The 22,604-nt window shown below is 43.9% G+C and overlaps 3 non-coding genes and 1 pseudogene across 3 annotated transcripts; 1 reads left to right on the top strand and 3 right to left on the bottom strand.

The window, feature by feature from the left end:
• The first annotated feature begins 3,785 nt into the window (after positions 1-3,785).
• On the top strand, positions 3,786-3,868 carry TRNAL-UAA (transfer RNA leucine (anticodon UAA)). The gene has a single exon. It is a non-coding gene; the product is annotated as a tRNA-Leu (tRNA).
• Positions 3,869-11,696: 7,828 nt separating this feature from the next.
• Positions 11,697-11,769, bottom strand: TRNAR-ACG (transfer RNA arginine (anticodon ACG)). Its single transcript has one exon. It is a non-coding gene; the product is annotated as a tRNA-Arg (tRNA).
• Positions 11,770-14,312: 2,543 nt separating this feature from the next.
• LOC101029248 (large ribosomal subunit protein uL16-like) lies at positions 14,313-14,884 on the bottom strand (annotated as a pseudogene).
• Positions 14,885-16,173: 1,289 nt separating this feature from the next.
• On the bottom strand, positions 16,174-16,255 carry TRNAS-CGA (transfer RNA serine (anticodon CGA)). The gene has a single exon. It is a non-coding gene; the product is annotated as a tRNA-Ser (tRNA).
• Positions 16,256-22,604: the final 6,349 nt, after the last annotated feature.

Here is a 22,604-nt window from a genome sequence, read left to right as displayed (position 1 = left end):
ATCCACCTGCCTCAGCCTCCCAAAGCGCGGGGATCACAGACGTGAGCCACCGTGCCCGGCCGGCTTATGGTTTTTAATAGAGAATGAATTAACATTCCTTTAGTGAATGAATCAATCAATCAATCAATGAGAACAAATAAGAGTTCAGTTTTGGATATCTAAACTTACCTTTTCTCAGTGTATTCTAATTGATGAGTCTTTCAAACTTGTGCCAGTTGAGATGCATATAAAGTTGTTTATACTTAAAATACTCTCCTTACTTTATTTTGTAATAAGACTATCCTTGGAGTTTACTGTAGCCAATTGTTTTCTAGCATTTGTACCTGTCCTCCTCAACTATGACATTTTATCTTAGTATAGTGATCATCACTGTGAGTTATATGCCGAAGGCCATAGTTTTCCTCTGCAGGAGATCCAAAATAAGCCAAGCACTGATCTCTTTATCCTGCTTTTAAAATTTCATAATAAGCCGGGCGCGGTGGCTCATGTCTGTAATCCCAGCACTTTGGGAGGCTGAGGTGAGCGGATCACCTGAGGTCAGGAGTTCGAGACCAGCTTGACCAATATGGTGGAACCCCATCTTAAAAATAATTAATTAATTAATTAACTAAAATTTCATAATAGAGAGATGAAGGAATTGTTTTACAGTTGTTACCATCTGGTTGCCTGTCCCAGCAAACTATAGGGTTCTGACATCTGGCTAACATTTTCTCTTTCTTTTTTTTCTGGCTTCCATAAAGGGCCCTCTAAAAGCATTTTTCACAAAACCCAAATGCTTAAAATTGTTAAATATTCTCTCAGGACACAGAATTAACAGCTGATTTCTGGACTGTTGTGGAAGCAATGAAGTTGTAGAAAGATGCCAGCTTCAGCCAACCAAGAGAAGGCCAGGGATGCAGACGGCCTGAGAAAGCCTTAAGTCCAGAACCACGGAGGAAAAACAATGCCCAGGATTAGAAGATGCCCAGGCTGCCTTTCTAGAGGAGCTCACGTGGGTCTGGCTTTTAGCTGTATATTCTGAAAAGTTGGAACGGTAAGGAAGGCAGAACAGTAAACTGAGCCAGCATTTGTGAGCACTTAAGGACAGTGGTCAGAAAAATAGGAAGCAGCTTGCAAATGAGGTTCTGATTATGTCCTAGTTGTGATGTTTGTTCTTTCAGCTTAACCTCAATAGATGGAAGTGGTGAAATGAGACACAGGGAAATTTGACGTAAAATTTTATTGTCTAGACTCTTCAGTATTTGATCCCAATATAAATGACAGTTTCCTATAACCATCTACTATTTTACTAATCCTTAGGGTTCCCTGGTGATAAAAAATCATAGTAAGTCACAGATAGACCTAATTATAATGACAGCAAATTAAGCACAGCATTTGTGTTATCTTTATTCCAAACTACACAGATGCAAAGCAATCTGTGTAGTTTAAACACTTTTAAACAATTTTAAGCATTTGGGTGTTGAAAAGCATAAATACACAGGGACAAAAGATGAGAACATAAAGAGCAGTAGTGAGTAGCAGATTTTGAATGCCAAAGAGCACAATGATTAGTGTTAAAGGAAGGGAAAATCTTATTATGTTAAGTTCCTTTTTTTAAACAAATTCTTTTTAAGATGGGTACATGTACATATACTCTAGTACATCTCATAATTGCATAACATTTAATATTACGCATTTATCGCATTTCACCTATCTACTGTTCAATGATGGCATCAAGGTTGAATCTGATCCCGAAAGAGAAAGAATAATAAGACGATTAACATCACATGTGATACAATCTGTATCTTTGTGACATCAGAGGAAATGTACACCTAGGAGCCGAATATCTGGGTCATTGGGTGTGACAATCTTAACTTTGGTAAAATGTATTAGACTGCTTTCCAAAATGGCTGCATTAATATAAACTTTCACCAGCAGGATATGCGGGCTGCCATATCCTCATTTTGCAATAATGGACCCATCAAGCTTCCTAATTTGTCCAATCTATTGTAGGTTGGGTAATAACTTATTTTATCTTTCATTTTATAAATTAATAATTAAAATATTTAAAATGTTAGCCGGGCACGGTGGCTCATGCCTGTAATCCCAGCACTTTGAGAGGCTGAGGCAGGTGAATCACGAGGGCAGGAGTTCAAGACCAGCCTGGTCAATATGGTGAAACCCCGTCTCTACTAAAAATACAAGTATTACCTGGGTGTGGTGGCACACGCCTGTAGTCCCAGCTACTCGGGAGGCTGAGGCTGGAGAATTGCTTCAACCCAGGAGGCAGTGGGTTCAGTGGGCTGAGATCACCCCACTGCACTCACGCCTGGGTGACAGAGGGACACTCCAGAAAAAAAAAAAGTTAACTATTTCAGTTTCTTCCTCTTTATCATAGGTTTGGTGACGATCCTGTCCTTACTCTTTACACATTATTTTTTTCTTGAGATGGAGACTCGCTCTGTTGTACAGGCTGGAGTGCAGTGACGTGATCTCGGCTTACGGCAACCTCTACCTCACGGGTTGAAGCGATTCTCCTGCCTCAGCCTCCTGGGTAGCTGGGATTACAGGCGCACACATCACGCCCGGCTAATTTTTTGTATTTTCGTAGAGACGGAGCTTGGTCAGGGTGGTCAAGGTGGTCTCGTTTGGCTGTGTTGGTCAGGTGGTCTCGAACTCTTGACCTTGTGATCTGCCCCCTCCCTCCCACCCCCTCAGCCTCCCAAAGGGCTGGCATTAAGGGCATGAACCACGGCGCCCTGCCTCTTTACACATTTTCTGTTAAGCTTGTTGTTTGATCTTGCTGATTTTCGTGGCTTCTTACTATATCACGTTGATTATTTTCATTTGCAAATATTTCAAATATCTTCTACTTTTGTTGTATTTGTCTATTTACTTTTCTATTGTGGCTTTCATCGAATGTATCTTTGATTTAGGTGCAGCAGACTATATCAGGGTTTTGCTTTACTGTTTGTGGGGTTTTGTTTGGTTGGTTGGTTTTATTTTTTGTTTTGTTTGTTTGAGACGGAGTCTTGCTCTGTCTTCCAGGCTGGAATGCGGTGGTTCAATCTCGGCTCACTGCAACCTCCGCCTCCCGGATTGAAATGTTTCTCCTGCCTCAGCCTCCCGAGTAGCTGGGGTTACTGGCACAAGCCATCGCGCCTGCCTAATTTTTTAGTAGAGATGGGATTTCGCCATGTTGGCCAGGCTGGTCTCGGACTACTGACCTTGTGATCCGCCCGCCTCTGCCTCCTAAAGTGAGCCACCGCGCCTGGCAATAAAGCAATTTTTCTACATGTTTTGATTTTTTTAAATCTGTCATATGTAGGAATTTAAACTAGATAAGTATAGTTTATAAAAAAACCACGATTCCACTGTATAGCGTATTTTTTTAAAAAATCACAATAGAATAATTAAAAACTCTTCAAAATATGGGAGATTCTTTTCTCTGACATGTACACAGCAATCGCCTGAACCCGGGAGGCGGAGGTTGCTGAATCTTCAGAATTCAGCTGATTCCAGCACTGACAGGCTTGGATTTCCCACAATATGCCTCGTTTTAATGGAAGTCCAAGGAATCAGGAATGGTTCCTGTTTCCCTAACACCTAGTATAATGCCTGGCACAAATTAGTAATTATTCATACTTTTGGAAATATATCTTTTCATTTTTTAATTTCCAAGCAATATTAGAAGGATTTGCTTCCTTTGTACACTCTTTTAAACGTGGTCCCAGTGATTATTCATAATCTTCCAGAAACTAAAAATTCCAGCCTAGTAAACTTGGACAAGAAAGTCCACCTTTGTCACCGGGATGGCCGAGTGGTTAAGGCGTTGGACTTAAGATCCAATGGACACATGTCCACGTGGGTTCGAGCCCCACTCCCGGTAATTGTTGATGTATGTTTTGACGTTTGCGATTTCTGGCGCGGTTGGGAGCTAGGTTGTTTACATAAAAACTAAAGTGACAACTCTCACTTTGAGTGTGAACACTTCAAAACATAACGAGGGTTACTGTGTAATGTTCTGCCCAACACTACTGCTTTATTTTTTAATTTTTTTTTTTTTTTTTTTTTTTTTTTGAGACAGAGTTTCACTCTTGCTATCCAGGCTGGAGTGCAATGGCGCGATCTCGGCTCACCGCAACCTCCGCCTCCTGGGTTCAGGCAATTCTCCTGCCTCAGCCTCCTGAGTAGCTGGGATTACAGGCACGCGCCACCATGCCCAGCTAATGTTTTGTATTTTTAGTAGAGACGGGGTTTCACCATGTTGACCAGGATGGTCTCGATCTCTTGACCTCGTGATCCACCCGCCTCGGCCTCCCAAAGTGCTGGGATTACAGGCTTGAGCCACCGCGCCCGGCCCTACTGCTTTAAAAAAAAAAAAAAAAAAAAAAAAAAAAAAAAAAAAATCTTCAAGGAGATTAAATCTTCAAGGAGATTGCTTCCCTGAGCATTGTTAAGTAGGAGGGGCCTCTTCCCACAATTCCTGTAGCCTAACAGCACACTGTATTCAAATCTTGAGTACATTCCTATCACTGTGGGATGTATTCAAGTACAGTGTCTCAGCCTGTAATCCTAGCACTCTGGGAGGCTGAGGCGGGCGGATCACTTGAGGTCAGAAGTTTAAGACCAGCCTGGCCAACATAATGAAACCCCATCTCTACTAATAATACAAAAATTAGCCGGGCGTGTTGGTGGGCTCCTATAATACCAGCTACGCAGGAGGCTGAGGCAAGAGAATCGCTTGAACCCGAGAGGTGGAGGTTGAAGTGAGCTGAGATCGCACCATTGCACTCCAGCCTGGGCGACAAGAGCGGGACTCCGTCTCAAAAAAAAAAAAAGAAAGAAAAGAAAAAGAAACAGAAACAAATTAGCCAGGTGTACTCAGGCCTGTAATCCGAGCTATTCTGGAGGCTGAGACTTGAGAATCGCCGGAACCCAGGACGGGGAGGTTACAGTGAACTGAGATCGCGCCACTGCACTCCAGCCTGGTCAACAGAGTGAGACTCTGTCTCAGATTTAAAAAACAAATTGTGCGAAGAGGAGAGCCTAAGTGGATGTTCTACCTAAAGTGGCCTGAATTCTGCAGGCCATTCAGTTCGAAGAGAAAGGAACTGTGAAATATATTGCAGTTAGGTTCTCTTTGGCACTGAGGCAGGCAAAAGTGAATCCCGCATGCACTGCTGCTTTTTGTTGCCAGAGAGCAGGATTCAGAGAAGCCCAAGTCCGCTAAGGTTAAGGCTCTCAATATTCCTTACAAAAGTCAGACGCCAGTAGGAGAAATTATCCCAAATGCTAGTAAGACTGTCGTAGGTAAATCGTCTTTCAGACTAGAAATGTTCAGCTAAGATGTTTTAGTAAAGCACCAATAAGTATATAAGGTACTTTTAAATTTACTTCAACAAGCAGGAGACAATTGGCCAATCTACATCAATCTAGAAGAAAGGAAAATGGAAGGAAATGGCCGTGGTTGTGGTTATAGCGTCATAAAAGAAAAATACGTTTAATCGGATTGCTGTATATACTTAGTGAGAGACTATCTTCGCATCCGATGGCTGCAATCAATTGCTGTTTGAGCGGTGCTGTTTTTAGAATTCTTTCTTATCCTCCACAGTAATAGTGGACCTTCACATAGTGATGATCACTTTTGCATTAAAAATTTCATGAGAAACTACTAGCTTGTTTTCCTTTTTTGTTGTTGTTGTTTTTTTACTCTGAGTGTTTTTTTGACTGATTTACTTTTCCAAGCAGTCATATTGTCTTAAATTTCCAACAACAATTCCTACTATCTTAAATTCCTGGGAACAATATATTAGAGTCCATGTCTCCCCTCATTCTCACTAATGCTTGTTTTCAATTATCTTTTAATTTTTTTATTTTCTTCTTATTATTGTTTATTTGGAGAGGGAGTTTTGCTCTTGCTGCCCAGGCTAGAGGGCAATAGCACGATATCAGCTCACCGCAACCTCCGCATCTGGGGTTGAAGCGACTGTCCTGACACAGCCTATCAAGTAGCTGGGATTACAGGCATGTGCCACCACGCCTGGCTAATTTCGTATTTCTAGTAGAGACCGGATTTCTCCATGTTAGTCGGGCTGGTCTTGAACTCCCGGCGTCAGGTGATCCACTCACCTCTGCCTCTCAAAGTGCAGGGATAACAAGCATGAGCAACCGTGCCCAGCGACTAGAGTTTTATTCATTTCTTTACAATCTAATCTGTGTGTTTTTATTTATTTCTCTTGTGTTATTACATTAAATAGGACTTGTAGAACAATGTTGAATAAGAGTGGTAAGAGCAGATATTCTTGTCAGACATTCCCTATCTTGAGAAGTCATTCAGTCTTTCACCATTAAGTGTGACATTACATTTCTTTTGCAGACGCTTTTTATCAAGTTGAAGAAGCTCCTCTCTATTCCCAGTTTACTATTTTTTTTAATCACAAATGGGTGTTGAATGTTATTGAATGTTTTTCTATATCTGTTGAGATGATCATGTGGTTGAACATTCCAGTCACCAGAATCATGAGTCAAATAAGCCTCTTTTCTTTATAAATTCCCTAGGTTTAGGTATTCTATTACAGTAACAGAAAACAGATGAAGACAGGCAGACTATATGAGCTCGGTCTCTGAGGTGGGACGTTCTTAGTCATTCCGTCTGCTCCGAGAAGTTGACATTCTCTAATATTCTGTACCCAATACTCCGTTAAAGTAGAAATTTTCATTCTTCTTTCCTTTCTCCATCTCCTGCGCATTTTCTGTTCTCTGGATGTAACCATGTTTGCTGCTACTCCCTAAGTGTTTAAGCTTTCTTTTCTTTAGGGACAGGCAATTCTGTCTGTCTGCTCTGTTCCATTGAAAGGGGCTATCTCTGATCTCTTGCCCTGCTCCTTTCTTTCTTAGGAGCATGGGTTCCACGTCTGTAGACTCAATTAACCAAGGATCAAAAATATTTGAAATAAATAAAAACAACAGTGCAACAATAAAAAATACAGTATAGCAACTATGTACATATCCCTTACATTATATTCAGTATTACAAATAATCTAGAGATGATTTAAAGTATACAGGAAGATGTGCATAGGGGTATTTTATGTAAGAGACTTGAGCATCAGTGGATTTTGGTATCCTTGGGGGGTCCTCGAACCAGTTCTGGAATATGGAAGGCCTACTGCACTTCGAGAATTACAAAGAAAAGTCTTCAAAACTGTCTTCCTCAGTACTTGATCCTAGGAGTTCTATAATTTCCTTCTTGGACTTCGACACTCAGACTAAATTTAGCAAGTCATTATAAAATACTGAATTTTTGCGGAATTTTTCTTACTCTCTTGCAAGGAGGTCTCATTATTGTCTTACTGCTATGAATGAGCCAGTATTCACTTCCCATTTCTACCTGGAAGCACCTGTTTTTCCATAGATTTCTGGCTATTTGGTTGCTCTGAGACCTCAGCTCTTTCATGGGTTCAAGGAAAATTATGCATTTCTACATTATCTGGAGTTTTCTTTTCCTTTTTTTTTTTTTAAGATGGAGTTTCCCTCTTGCTGTCGAAGCTGGAGTGCAATGGCATAATCTCTGCTCACTGCAACCTCTGCCTCCTGGGTTCAATTCTCCTGCCTCAGCCTCATGAGAGGCACACGCCACTGCATCCAGCTGATTTTTTTGTATTTTTAGTAAAAACGGGGTTTTACCATGTTAGCCAGGCTGGTCTCCAACTCCTGACCTCAGATGATCCACCCGTCCTGCCCTCCCAAAGGGCTGGGATTACAGGCCTGAGCCAACTCGCCCGGCCTATTTTTCATTGTTAGATTAGGAGCAATATTCTTTCCAACTTTCTACATTCTAGGTTGGGGCTGGCTGACAGAGCAAGACTCTGTCTGAAAAAAAAAATTGGTTTAAGAGAAGAAAATATGTATTTACTGACAAAAACAAAAACAAAAGTTATTTGCAATACGACAGGGTTATGCTCAAAGGGACTGTGCCCCTGGTAAAGTAATAGCACTTTACTGATGTTACCTTGTACATTGTAAGGCGGGTGGCCTCGCTGGAAGGTTGGACACACCCACCTCTGCACTCCGCACCAGGCTCTGCACTCGGCACCAGGCTCTGCCGCATGGCTCCCCTGGAAAGCTCCAGCTGACGCAAGGCTCCTGGCCGCCTCTCCCACCGGAAAACCTACCCACCCACCCACCAACCCATAGCGGCCTGGCGCGTCTCAATCCCGCTCCCCTGGAGTCAATCAGAGCACTCAGCTGTTGCTCGTTCCTCCTAGCCATAAAAACCCCACGCCCCAGGAAGTTGGCGCGATGTCTTGGCTCCTTTCCCCGGGACCATGGAACTTCGCCGGGGAGCTGAATATATTGGATTTTCATTTTCTTATATTGGCCTCAGTTTCCTCATTTTAAACTCGGCAATAAACCTTATATAAATAACCGCAAGAAGGTCTAAGAGTTAACAAATAATACCATATAGTGAGTAATTTTAAGTTTTCTAGTAATGTTAAGAAAGTAGGCCGGGTGCGGTGGCTCACGCCTGTAATCCCAGCACTTTGGGAGGCCGAGGCGGGTGGATCACGAGGTCAGGAGATCGAGACCATCCTGGCCAACATGGTGAAACCCCGTCTCTACTAAAAATACAAAAAATTAGCGGGACATGGTGGCGAGTGCCTGTAATCCCAGCTACTCAGGAGGCTGAGGCAGGAGAATTGCCTGAACCCAGGAGACGGAGGTTGCGGTGAGCCGAGATTGTGCCAGTGCACTCCAGCCTGGGTAACAAGAGCGAAACTCCGTTTCAAGAAAGAGGAAAAGAAAGAAAGAAAAGAAAGAAAGAAAGAAAGTAGGCTGGGCGCGGTGGCTCATGCCTGGAATCCTAGCACTTTGGGAGGCCAAGGCGGGTGGATCACCTGAGGTCAGGAGTTCGAGATCAGCCTGGCCAACATGGAGAAACCCCGTCTCTACAAAAAATACAAAAAAATTAGCCTGGCATGGTAGTGCGTGCCTGTAATCCCAGCTACTTCGGAGGCAGAGACAGGAGAATCACTTGAACCTGGAGGTGAGGTTGTGGTGACAGCACCATTGCAGTCTGGGCAACGAACAAAACTCCATCTCGAAAAAAAAAGGAAAGTAGAGTTAAACAAGTGAAATTGTTTTTAAGAGAAGGGGGCTTGATGTGTTGTTTCCGTTGGTCTCGGACTCCTAGGTTCAGGAAATCCTCTCCACAGCCTCTGGAATAGCTGGTATTACAAGAGTATGTTACTGCGCCTAGCTACTTCCAATATGTTTTAATTCCAAATACTATCAATTAAACATGTTATCAATGAAATATGAGATTTCTTTTTTTCTTTCTCTTTTTGTACTGTGTTTTTGAAATACGTGTGAGTGGCTGTTATGGACAGTGCTGCTTTAGAATACTCAGGGGAAAAGAAAGTATTTTCTCCTCAAATACAGTCTGTAGCTTACTTGGTAGGGTGGGGTGGGGGTTGCGATGTACTTATCATATCAAAGGTCAAAGTCTTCTTTTCCTTAGTATAATATTTTCTTTTCTTTTCTTTTCTTTTTTTTTTGAGACGGAGTGTCGCTCTTGTTACCCAGGCTGGAGTGCAATGGCGCGATCTAGGCTCACCGCAACCTCTGCCTCCTGGGTTCAGGCAATTCTCCTGCCTCAGCCTCCTGAGTAGCTGGGATTACAGGCACGTGCCACCATGCCCAGCTAATTTTTTGTATTTTTAGTAGAGACGGGGTTTCACCATGTTGACCAGGATGGTCTCGATCTCTTGACCTCGTGATCCACCCGCCTCGGCCTCCCAAAGTGCTGGGATTACAGGCTTGAGCCACCGCGCCCGGCAGTATAATATTTTCAAGGTTCATTCATATTGTAGCATGCATTAGAATTGCATTTCTGTTTATAATCGAATAAAGCTCTTTATTTGATTTTTTTGAGTTATCTTTCCAGAGATCTCTTTCAGTCAACCCCTTTCTCAGTATCAGCAAAAGAAAGACTAAGAGAACGCAATTTCAGAAGAGAAAATTTTGTTTAAGGGGAAGGTGTTGTCTTTTTCAAAAATATTATTTATTTTGTTAGAGGCGAGGGTCTCTCTCTGTGGCCAAGCTGGCCTTCATTTCCGGGCCTTAATTGATCTTCCGGCCTCAGCCTCCTGAGTAGCTGGGTATGGTTACAGGCTCCGCCACCAGGCCCAGCTTGGTGCTGTCTTTCTATGATAAAGCTGCCACCACCCAAACAGAACATAACAAAACAATGCGACGAAATCTACACGTTTATACATATATATTTTTAAATCTCGAGAGTAGATTCTTGGCAAGTGTTGGCCAGAGCCGAGTGACAGAAGATTGTGAGTTTCACCCCCGGTAGACGCTCGATTTTTCGCCTTCTACCGCGGAAGTTCCCTGTTGGTTGTAGTTATAAAAAGCGGGCAATAAAAGGAAACGCACGAATACAGTGCTATTTACATCACCCAGCTAAAAATTAATGGGCCTCATCAAAGAATCGACGTAGAATCACTGGGGACGAGTCCCAGAAAACTAGGTATGATACTCCCTGTCAGGGATCCTCCAGCGCGCTGGGTTTGAGTAGCGGTTTACCGAGCTTCGAATCCTTACGACCATCGCCCACACCTGCCCCTTTTTTACCTGCTCCCAGCAGGAGAGAAAGTGGATCCAACGAGGTCTACGCGCGTGTGGCGTTCGTTAAGTTCCCAGCATCCATCACATAGCACATTGCCCATCGTCGATACACGTCGTGTATACCACAGATTGAGGTGTCTTTTGCTGGTGCGTGTTCTTTTCCCGGCGACGCCTTGATTTCCTTTGCAAGCTCCTCTGCGATGCCCCAGACGTCGGCGATCACGGTCAGAACACCTGGAAAAAAGAGCCGTCTGTTTTATCAGACACCGCCCCAGGGATGCCTCTTCTTTACACCCTTCCCATGTTGTTGCACGTTTAACGTTAGTCTGGGATCCCTTATCAAATGTCGTTTCTTCGTGTCCGCCTGTAGCGGGGAGGCTCGGACGCTCTTCTCGGTGCGATCCTGCGGAGGGACGGAGATGGAGGCTGAATCGCCTTCGCAGGCACCGGGCTGGGCATGATCAAGACCGCGGCACTGAGGGCCTGAGGGAGACACTGATGTCTCTTCTCCACAGCCGCGCCTTTCTTGATTCAAAGTTTCGCCAGGCGATGCCGCTTCTTTATCGTCCAGGACCTATGCTCAGAGAAAAAGTTGGGCAGGAAAGGGTCTGAAGAGAGGAAGCCTGCACCAGGCGGGGGAAAATCAATGAAGAAAATGTCTGGGTAAGCACAGGCACATAGAGAGACGGGGTGGGGCGGGGGGAATGCAAGAAAAAATATATCAGATTTAAAATCTAAATAAAAGTGGTCGGGCGCCATGGCTCACGGCTGTAAATCCTAGCACTCTGGGAGGCCGAGGCGGGCGGATAACCTGAGGTAAGGCGTTTGAGACCAGCTGGCTAACATAGCGAAACCCGTCTGTACTAAAATACACATATACATACATACATACATACATACATAAAATAATACAATAGCTAGGCGTGGTAGCGTGCGCCTGTAATCCCAGCTACCTAGGAGGCTGAGGCAGGAGAATCGCTGGAACCCGGGAGACAGAGACTGCAGCGAACCGAGATTTCGCCACGTCTCACCTGGAAAACACACAGGAAAATATATTTAAAAAAAAAAAAAAAAGTAAACGTCGAGCCAGCCAGGAGTCGAACCTAGATTCTTCTGATCCGTAGTCAGACGCGTTATCCATTGCGCCACTGGCCCTTCAACCAATGCATTTCAATTATCTATTCTTCATTAGGATCACTAGGAAAATAGTTGATTTGCAATGCAAACAGGCATGCACCGAACAAGACTGCAAATCCAGAAAGCACAATTTTCTTTGTGGTCAAGTTAAGTTAAATAAGTTTCATTCCCTCGAGGTATTTATATTTACAAAGAAATGTTCTACTTTGGAACATCATGTACGCAATAGAGTTACTGTCGTTCACATTTTTTCATTGCTGTGCCCGTTTGTTTTGTTTTCTTTTTTTTCTTGTCTTTTCTTTTTTACTGAGACGGAGTCTTGCTCTGTCACCGAGGCTGGAGTTCAATGGTGCGGTCTCTGCTCGTTGAAACCTCCGCCTTCCGGGTTCAAGCGATTCTCCTGCCTCAGCCTCTGGAGTGGCTGGGACTACAGGCGTGCACCACCACCACCAAAAGAAAAAAAGAAGAAATAAACGGGCACGTTAATGAAAAAATATTTAACTCGACCACAAAGAAAATCGTGCTTTCTGGAATTTGCAGTCTTGTTCGATGTATGCCTGTTTGCATTGCAAATCAACTATTTCTTATTTCCTAATAAAGAATGGATAGTCAACAATTCTAAGGCGACAGGTTGGTGGTGCAATGGATAATGCGTCTGATTTTCACTCAGAATACACGAGGTTCAAATCCTGGCTGGCCTGAAGCTTGTGCTTTTGGCTTTTTTTTTTTTTTTTTTTTTTTTTTTGGAAAAATATTTTCCTGTGTGTTTTCCAACTGATGACAGAAACAGGTTCTTAAAGTCCACCACTCCCGGCTAATTTCTGTACTTTTCGTAGAGACGTAGAGACGGGGTTTCAACATGTTGGCCTGTTGGTCTCTAACTTCTGACCTCAGGTGATCCGCCCGCCACAGCCTGCTGAAGAGCTGGGATTACAAGCATGAGGCACCGCCTCCTTGTTTCTATTGTAGTTGTGAAAGCTTCATTAATTTTTGCAGTCGGCTCATCTGTTCATTCATTAAATAATTTCATTTTTTAATGTACTTGTGTTGGGTATTAATGCTTGGCTTGGAACAGTAGTCAGATCCAAATACTTTAAAATTTTGAGAATGAAAAACAAAATGAAATAAAATACATTCCCAAGGTATACATTGCATGTTTTCCATTTCATTCTCCAAAGAACCGTAACCAAAGAACCATTACGGAGGAAATAATTTCAAACTCTGTGCAATAGAAAAAACATTAAGAAACATTCACCAGGCCAGATGCAGTGTTTCCACGTATGTAATCCCAGCACTTTGGGAGGCCTAGGCGGGTGGATCACCTAAGGCCAGGAGTTCCAGACTAGCCTGCCCAACATGGTGAAACCCTGTTTCTGCTAAAGATACAAAAAATTCGCCGGGTCTAGTGGCATATGCCTGTAATCCCAGGTACTTGGGAGGCTGAGGCAGGAGAATCGCTTGAACCCGGGAGGTGGATGTTGCAGTGAGCCTAGATTGTGTCATTGCACTCCAGCCTAGGCAACAAGAGTGAAACTGTGTCAAAAAGAAGGAAGGAAGAAGGAAGAAGAAGAAAGGACGGGCGCAGTGGCTCACGCCTGTAATCCCAACATTTTGTGAGGCAGAGGCGGGCGAATCACGAGGTTAGAAGTTCGAGACCAGACTGGCCAAAATGGCGAAACGCCATCTCTACTATAAAAACAAAAATTAACTGGGTGTGGTACACCGGCTGTAATTTCAGCTACTCGGGAGGCTGAGTCAGGAAAATCGCTTGAACCCGAGGAGCGGAGGTTCCAGTGAGCCGAGATGGCTCCACTGCACTCCAGCCCGGGTGACAGAGTAAGACTCCGTCTTAAAAAGTAAAAGAAAAAAGAAACATCTGTCTTCCCCAAATTAGGTAAAATTGATGTAATAATTCAATAAAGGTAAACATTTTGGCTGGGGACAGTGGATTAAGCCAGTAATCCCAGCACTTTGGGAGGCCTAGGCAGGAGGATCGCTTGAGCCCAGGAATTGGAGAACAGCCTGGGCAACATGGCCATAAGCGGCGTTTCCCCACATTCACCCCCCACCCGCCCCCCACACCCCCCAAAAAGTAAACATTTTCAGAATAAAATTCATTTAGTAACGTAGAAGCTTGGAGTTAATAATTATAAAATTAGTAAGTCATCATTAGATAAATTGGCTAAATATTATTTTAGGGCTCAATGTAGGGGAAACAGGCCCGTGAAAATGCAAACGTATTTATAAACGGGGTGGCTCTTTCTGCAAGTGAGAAGCTCGGTAGTTTTGAGTCCCAGTGCAGTCACAGTGCACGGGGCCTTTATCCCGACTCCTCCCTTGTAGCCTTGGCCAAGTTGTGGATCGTCCTTTTGCCTCAATTTTCTCATTTCTATTCAGTTGTGTTTTTTTTTTTTCTTTTTTGACAGGAAGTAGGATTTATTGGTGAGTACTAAGAGGGGGCAGCACAGTGGAAGCCCTCATGAGTGCGAGGCCCGCCCCTGACCACAGGGCCACGACTGGGGTTGTACTTTACCCCACAGCCATCTGGGTTGAGCCGCTTCTCACCACCATGTCTTCACATTCATCCGCATTGAACTTGGTGAAGCCCCCGCTTCTTTGAGATGTGGATCTGCTGGCGGCCAGGGCACTTGAACTTGGCTCTGCGAAGGGCCTCCGTCACATGCTCCTTGTTCTGCAGCTTCGTGCAATGGATATGATCACTTGGCCAATGTGAACCCTGGCTCTCTTTCTAGAGGCACCTCGCATACCTGATTGGAGCCTGTCAGCCGCAGCTCAGGACAACTTCTCGTGGATGCCGATGACGTGGAAGGGGTGGAGCCGAACTGTGATTTGAAAGCCATCTTTGCCACAACTTGTTATCGAGTACTTATTTGCACAAATTCGGGCAGCCGCCAGGGCTTCAGAGGAGAGCTGCTCATATTCACCTGACACACGTGGCCACGGAAAGGAAACTCGTCCACTTTTGGCTTCCTACGCCCCAGGTCAAAGATGCAAATCTTTGCATCCGGGATGTTCAGCAGAAGCAAGACTTTGGGTAAGGCTTGTTTTCACAACACCGGTAACAACAAGCGGGCCGGTGGCCCATGGCGACATCACAATCTTAAGTGGCGTGCCGAAGGGAAAGAGCTCTATACACTGTTTTTAAGAGAGCCAGGCACACACATGCTTTGGTTTTGAGATGGAGTCTCCCTCCACAGCCCGGGCAGGAGCGCAATTTCACGATCTCGGCTCACTGTAACCTCCGCCTCCCGGGTTCAAATGATTCTTCTGCCTCGGCCTCCCGAAAAATGGAACTACAGGCATGTGCCACCAAGCCCGGCTAATGTTTTGTATTTTTATTAGAGACGGCGTTTCACCAGGTTGGCCAAACTGGTCTTGAATTCCTTACCTCACGATTCCCCCGCCTCGGCCTCCCAAAATGTAATGCTGAGGTTACAGGAATGAGCCACCACGTGGCCGGGAGTTTTATTTTAATTTGATTATTTTTCAGTGTTTAAGGAATTATTAAAGCAAGAATTTTATAATCCAAATTACGTTTCCTTGCTCAGTTTTCAATTCTGTTACTTAAAACAGAACTGACATTTTGAGCTATTCCACGGTAAAGAATTACAAAATTAAAGAAAGGAATGCCTTAAATTTTTGTACTTTGCTGAAAATTCTTTCTCCCAGGGTCTACAAAACATTAATTTGTTCTTATATTTTACTATTTTTATGTGTTTTGTTTGTTTTTAAATCAATAAGTAATCTGGGACTAGCATTATGTTTGCTAGACCTGGCATTTGCTTGGTACATAAGGTTCAAAGTTTCCTTTCCTTTTTAAATTTATTTTGTATTTTGCAATTTTTTTCATAATATTTAAGGTTTTCGATGTTTAGGTATTTCTCTTTGGTGAAGTGCAAGTTTTTGTGGTTCCTGATCAATTTTAAACAGCTGGAACACGCGTGGCACTGTTCAGGGCTTTCTGGGCAGCCTCTAGCTTGGTGGGCTTGTACTACAGCCACAGCTTCATCGTCCTAGTAGTGACTCTGGAGACTCAAGCATATAAAGAAGTTCCGAATTATCGATGGGAGTTTTATTTTTAAAGCAAAGTTTCCTCTTTGCTATTGGGATCTATCGCTGCTTTCCCATTTAGCAATCTCAAAACAAAGCAAGCAACTATTGTGAAAGCCCAAGAAGCCCCAGACTTCCTGTGGACCCTGACGAGTAGGTAGATCGTGGATGGAAGCACTGCCCAGAGCTCACTGAGGCTCAGCTGGGAGGAGCAGAACGGGGTCATTAAGGAAAGGTGGATGGTTTACACAGAACTCGAGATAGGACATGGCCCATTTCTCAGTTTGTATGTGAAAGATGAAAGGCCGAGTCACAGCGATTTGTTTCTGAAAAAAAAAAAATACCGATAAGCGCTGTGAGCAGGATTTGAACCTGCGCGGGGAGACCCCATTGGATTTCGAGTCCAACGCCTTAACCACTCGGCCATCACAGCCTGATAAGATGTTGCTATTTATGCATTAAAAACATACCCAGAGGGCCCGGAATGCTGCAATTCTCACTGCGAGCCACTCTTGTTTATTTGTATGTTCACAGAGCAATACACAGAGATCACTCACCAAGCCCTCTCCACAGATCTCCCCACTCAGTTCCTTCCAGCCTCAACCAACTTAATCCTATTCCTCCAGGCCCAAGGCTGCTAAATCTCACCTTTTTGAGAAGAGGCAATATTCCAGCATTACAAGAACACTTATTTTTATTTTTTTTCTACAGTCTCCATGTATTGTCTGGCTTTGCTTCGTAGTTGTGGCTGGAAATGAAGTAAGGATGTGTGTAAAAAATATCTATATATTTTTAGCCTGGCTGTGGTGGCAGGCACCTGTAGTCCCAGCTACTCGGGAGGCTGAGGCAGGAGGATAGCTTGAACCCAAAAGGCGGGGGTTGCAGTTAGCCGAGATCACATCACTGCACTCCTGTCTGGATGACAGAGCAAGACGCCATCTTAAAAAAATAAATAAATAGGCCGGGCGCGGTGGCTCAAGCCTGTAATCCCAGCACTTTGGGAGGCCGAGGCGGGTGGATCACGAGGTCAAGAGATCGAGACCATCCTGGTCAACATGGTGAAACCCCGTCTCTACTAAAAATACAAAAAATTGGCTGGGCATGGTGGCGCGTGCCTGTAATCCCAGCTACTCAGGAGGCTGAGGCAGGAGAATTGCCTGAACCCAGGAGGCGGAGGTTGCGGTGAGCCGAGATTGCGCCATTGCACTCCAGCCTGGGTAACAAGAGCGAAACTCCGTCTCAAAATAAATAAATAAATAAATAAATAAATAAATAAATAAATAAAAGCTCGGGGTAGTGGCCTATGCCTGTAATCCCAGCACTTTGGGAGGCTGAGGTGGGTGGATCTCAAGGTCAGGAGTTCGGGGATCATCCTGGCCAGCATGGTGAAACCCTGTCTCTGCTAAACATACAAAAAATCAAGCAGGCATGGTGGCTGGTGCTTGTAGTCCCAGCTACTCTGGAAGCTGAGGCAGGGGAATCGCTTGAACCCGGGAGGCGGAGGTTGCGGTTAGGTGAGATTGTGCCATTGCACTCCAGCCTGGGCAACCGAGCAAGACTCTGTCTTAAATTTAAAAAAAAAAAAAAAAAACTAGATATTTTACTAGAGTGCTCTCTGTTCTTTTACATCTAACACTGTAAATCCCAAATGTTTTGCAGAGTAGCTAATCTATTACATCCATATTATTAATTTAGATATAATAAACACACAGAATAAGGAACAGAGATGATCTGCTCCTCTTCTAGTGGATGCCTTTAATGTGATGAAGTCACAACTCTTTGGTGGAGGAAGGTGGTAAAAACTTCTTGGCCTTCCCTGATCCTCTCCTTTGAGGCTGTCATAACCTTCAGGAATTACCCAATTTTTGATGACATGTCTGCTCTTACAAGCAAAAATGGCTGGATTTTCCCTCCAAATTCACCGTGTGGGTTGTGGAATTATAATGTAAGTTGAATTCAAGTCTCATTGTGTGTGTGTGTGTGTGTTTATAGGAAAGGACACTGATAAGGAAGATGTAATACTCTGAGAATCAGAAATTTGGGTGGATTTTGAAAACTATAAGAACTATACATCCCTAAATACCCCTGACTTTCTGGTGACAATAGAACCAGGTACACTGCTCGCAGTTCTACTCTCTGGGAAGATTTTATTTTTTGGACTGTACTTTAAAGGCATCCCAGAGTGGGGCTGTGGGGCTGCAGTCGTCTACTTTCAAGTGGTGCCTGGATATTGTACAGAACATCTGTAAACCATTCTTGAGTTTATTTCTTCTTCAGTCAACTGGTCATTTAGAACTCTTATGAGGCAATAGATGTAGATGTACAGACACACACACATAAACAGAAGGCAGTGTAGAGGCCATGAACATCTGTGCCACTTCCTTGTGCAATCTATTTGTGCCTTTAGGACCTGCTCAAGCTTGATCTAAGGCTCTTCACTTAACAGATACTTATTAAATCACGGTAAGGGAGACTTTATTCAGGACCATCATAGTGGGTAATAGGGTCCACAAAGGACTCTTGGAGTAGGGAAGAGGTTGGGCTCAACTCTGAATACTGCATGGACAAGTGAGACTTTATAGCCAAGGATCAGGGTGGCAGGTGGTCAGTGGATGGAAAATTACTAAGAAGCATCAGGGATAACTGGATTCTGGCTGAACAGACCTAACAGGATTCTTGAAGACAGGCCAGGACCATCAGACCAGGGGGATGGTGGAGAGTGAGGAACCTTGACATCAAGGGGAGCAGATATCAAGGGTAGGGGATTCTTGCTAAACTGACTTATTAGTGTTCTTGCTAAAACGGATTTTACTAGGAAGAGCACAGATAAGCCCAGGAGACAGTTCAGGAGCCTGACTAAGGTTTGACCAAACAAATAATCTTTGTCAACCTCCACAATTGTGTGAACCTATGTCTTAAAATAAATCTCTTTCTGTATATATACACCGCCTATTGGTTCTGTTTCTCTGGAGAACGCTGACTAATCCTTTATTGTTTTTTTAAAGAAGCTTTTCAAGAGATAATCAGTATCACCCTATGCAATTTCAACTGCAGCATTCCAATCTAAGTGGTTTAAAAAGTAGTTTCAGCCGGGTGCCTTGACTCACTCCCATAATCCCAGCCCTCTGAGAGGCCGAGGTGGGTGGATCATCTAAGGTCAAGAGTTTGAGACCAGCCCCGCCAACATGGTGAAGATCCCGTCTCTACTAAAAATACAAAAAAATTAGCTGGCCGTGGTGGCGCATGCCTGTAATCTCGGCTACTCAGGAGGCTGAGGGAGGAGAATCGCTTCAACCTGGGGGGCAGAGGTTGCAGTGAGCCGAGATCATGCCAGTACACTCTAGCCTGGGTGACAGAATAATACTCTGTCTCAAAAATAAACAAACAGACAAATAAAAATGTTTTAGGCTGTGCACAGTGGCTCGCGCCTGTAATCCCAGCACTTTGGGAGGCCGAGGCAGGCAGATCATGAGGTCAGGAGATCGAGACCATCCTGGTAACATGGTGAAACTCCGTCTCTACTAAAAATACAAAAAATTAGCCTGGCATCGTGGCAGGCACCTGTAGTCCCAGCTATTTGGGAGGCTGAGGCAGGAGAATTGCTTGAACCCAGGAGATGGAGGTTGCAGTGAGCCAAGATTGTGCCACTGTACTCCAGTCTGGGTGACAGAGCAAAAATCCGCCTCGAAAGGAAAAAAAAAAAAAAAAAAAAAAGAGTTTTAAGTACTTTGACCTTAAAATAAAAAGATGTAAGGGTCGGTGTGTTTCTGCTAGTTTTGATCTTGTTAATTTCTGGACTCTATAAATGAATAAGAGAAAATCCTCCACAGTCTTCTGACAAATAACTGTCTTCAGAAATGACTCACAAAAGGTGTAATCAGCCTTAAGGACCAATTAAATAAGAAAGAAAAAACTGCTTAAAATGTAATCTTTTGTTTCAGAAATGTGTTGCCAAAAAGTTGGAAAACTGGGCAAATTTAAAATTCATTTGAAAATGTCTTCAAGGCTAGGCGAGTTGGCTCACACCTATAATCCTAGCACTTTGGAAATTGAGGCCCGCAGATCTTTGGGCTCAGGAGTTGACACCAGTCTGGGCAACAATGGTAAAAACCCCATCTTTCACTTTGGGAGGCCAAGGCGGGTGGATCACGAGGTCAAGAGATCGAGATCCTGGTCAACATGGTGAAACCTCGTCTCTACTAAAAAAAAAAAATACAAAAATTTGCTGGGCATGGTGGCACACGCCTGTAGTCCCAGCTACTCTGGAGGCTGAGGCAGGAGAATTGCTTGAACCCAGGAGGCGGAGGTTGCAGTGAGCCAAGATCACGCCATTGCACTCCAGTCTGGGTAACAAGCGAAACTCCATCTCAAAAACAAAACAAAACAAACCCATCTATACAAAAAATTAGCAGTGTATGGTGGAGGGTCCCTGTAGTCCCAGCTACTTGGGAGGCTGAAGTGGAAAGATTGCTCAAACCTGTGAGGTGGAGGTTGCAGTGAGCCAAGATCGCACTACTGCACTCCTGCCTAGGTGACCGAGTAAGACCCTAACTCAAAAAAAAAAAAAAAAAAAAAAAAAAAAGTCTTTATATCTAAAAAGAATTGGTGAAAAGAGAACGAGACCGTAACTTCCATCTCTCTTTTTAAAAGGTGTTGTCAGAAAGTGAATATTTTCATATTTCTGGGTGGTTTGGCTTTCTGGGCAAGGGAAATTGACACACTAGTGAATGTCTTGGCTTCCCTAGGCCAATTTTCTTCTCACATTCCAAGGGCGTTATCTTATTTGAAGGATAATAACATTGCTCTCTCTTGGAACCACGGAGACATTTTAGGGCTTATAAACATAGGAGATGCTTGTTTTATTTTTCACTCTGGAGACATTTACTTACATCCCAAGAGTATGAATCCTGAGAATTTTCCTCTCTCTTATAAAATTTGTTTAAAGCCGGGGGCAGTGGCTCAGGCCTGTAATCCCAGCACTTTGGGAAGCTGAGGCAGGTGAATCACCTGAGGTCAGGAGTTCAAGACCAGCTTTGCCAACACAGTGAAACCCCATCTCTACTAAATACACAAAAGCTGGGTATGGTGTAGGGTACCTGTAATCCCAGCTACTAGAGAGGCTAAGGCAGGAGAATCGCTTGAACCTGGAAGGTGGAGGTTGCAGTGAGCCGAGATCATGTCACTGCACTCCAGTCTGGGCAGCAGAGTGAGACTCCACCTCAAAACAAAAACAAAAAAACTTGTTTACATTAGGGAGATTAAGCCCCTCTCCCTCTGAGGTGGAAGAGGTTAGGATGAGGAAGAGCACCCCATATACAGTTCTCAGATTCCTAATTTGGGTGTTCTTCTATAGTCCAGCCCCTGTACCTGTAGGGTGTTATCTGCTTTCACCATGTCACTTTAGAAATGGGGACAGCCTGTCATCCCAGAGCTTGTTGCAGAGGAGAAACAGGTGGCATGGTGGTGATAAGACAAGGTCACTGACTTGCACATATCTAGAAATGGTTGCGCATCTTTTTTAAATTTATTTTTGAGATGGAGTCTCACACTGTCACCCAGGCTGTAGTGCAGTGGCTTGATCTTGGCTCAGTGCAACCACGGCCTCACAGATTCAAGCAATTCTCCTGCCTCACGCTCCAGAGTAGATGAGACCACAGGTGTGCGCCACCACTCCCAGCTAATTTTTTTTGTACTTTTAGTAGAGATGGGGTTTCACCACGTTGGCCAGGATGGTCTCATTCTCTTGACCTCATGATCCGCCCTTGTAGGCCTCCCAAAGTGTTGGGATTACAGGCGTGAGCCACCATGCCCGGCTTTCACTTTCTTACAGTATGCTTGAATTTCCTAAACTCGTGCAAAACAAAACATTGCAACTTTTACCTTACTCACAATGTACAGAGTGGTTTTTATCATACAAACTGGTGATCCTCAGGGACTGGTCTTAAGGAGAGTTTATTTTTAGTCAAGTGCATGATGATCAAGCAAGCTTATTTGATGCAGAAAAAATGCCAAGGGTTAAGCACAAGAAGAAAGGCACCGTGTCCAAGCTGAACGATGGCAGAATTCAGCATCTATCTCACTTTCTTATTACCACAGGAGGAAGTCTAGATTACCGTGACGATAACAGTGTTGGGAGGGGTGACAGAAGGCAGGAACGTAACTTAAAATTTTAATGAGACATTCATACCACATCAAGACATTAGGATAACTCTTATAATGATTTTAGGTGATCCATTCGGTGACCCTTCTGATGTATTAATTCCTGGTTGAACACGAAAACTCATGAGGGAATAACTTGATAGCAGTCGAATAGAAGCAGGTGATAAAACTGATGATTTCAAAGGAAGATCAGCTGAAGAGGAGAAGAAATAAAGGCAGAGGGCTGGGCGAGGCGGCTCACACCTGTAATCCCAGCATTTTGGGAGGCTGAGGTAGGCAAATCATGAGCTTAAGAAATTGAGACCAGCCTGGCCAACATGTTGAAACCCTGTCTCTACTAAAAATACAAAAATTAGCTGGGCGTGGTGGTTCGTCCCTGTAGTCCCAGCTACTCTGAAGGCTGAGGCAGGAGAATAGCTTGAACCCAGGAGGTGAAGGTTACAGAAAGCCCGGATTGTGTCACTGCACTCGAGCATGGCGACAGAGCGAGACTCCATCTCGAAAAAAAGAAAAAGAAAGGCAGAAAAGTAGGCCAAATCTCAAGCTATTCTATTAGACATTGTGAAAGATGTACTGATGCAGGTATTAAACCTTCAGAAAATGTGCCATTGCTTTGTTGCCAG

The sequence above is a fragment of the Saimiri boliviensis genome, chromosome 4, assembly GCF_048565385.1.
Source record: "Saimiri boliviensis isolate mSaiBol1 chromosome 4, mSaiBol1.pri, whole genome shotgun sequence".
Lineage (NCBI taxonomy): Eukaryota > Metazoa > Chordata > Mammalia > Primates > Cebidae > Saimiri > Saimiri boliviensis.
This window is presented reverse-complemented; position numbering and strand designations above follow the sequence as displayed.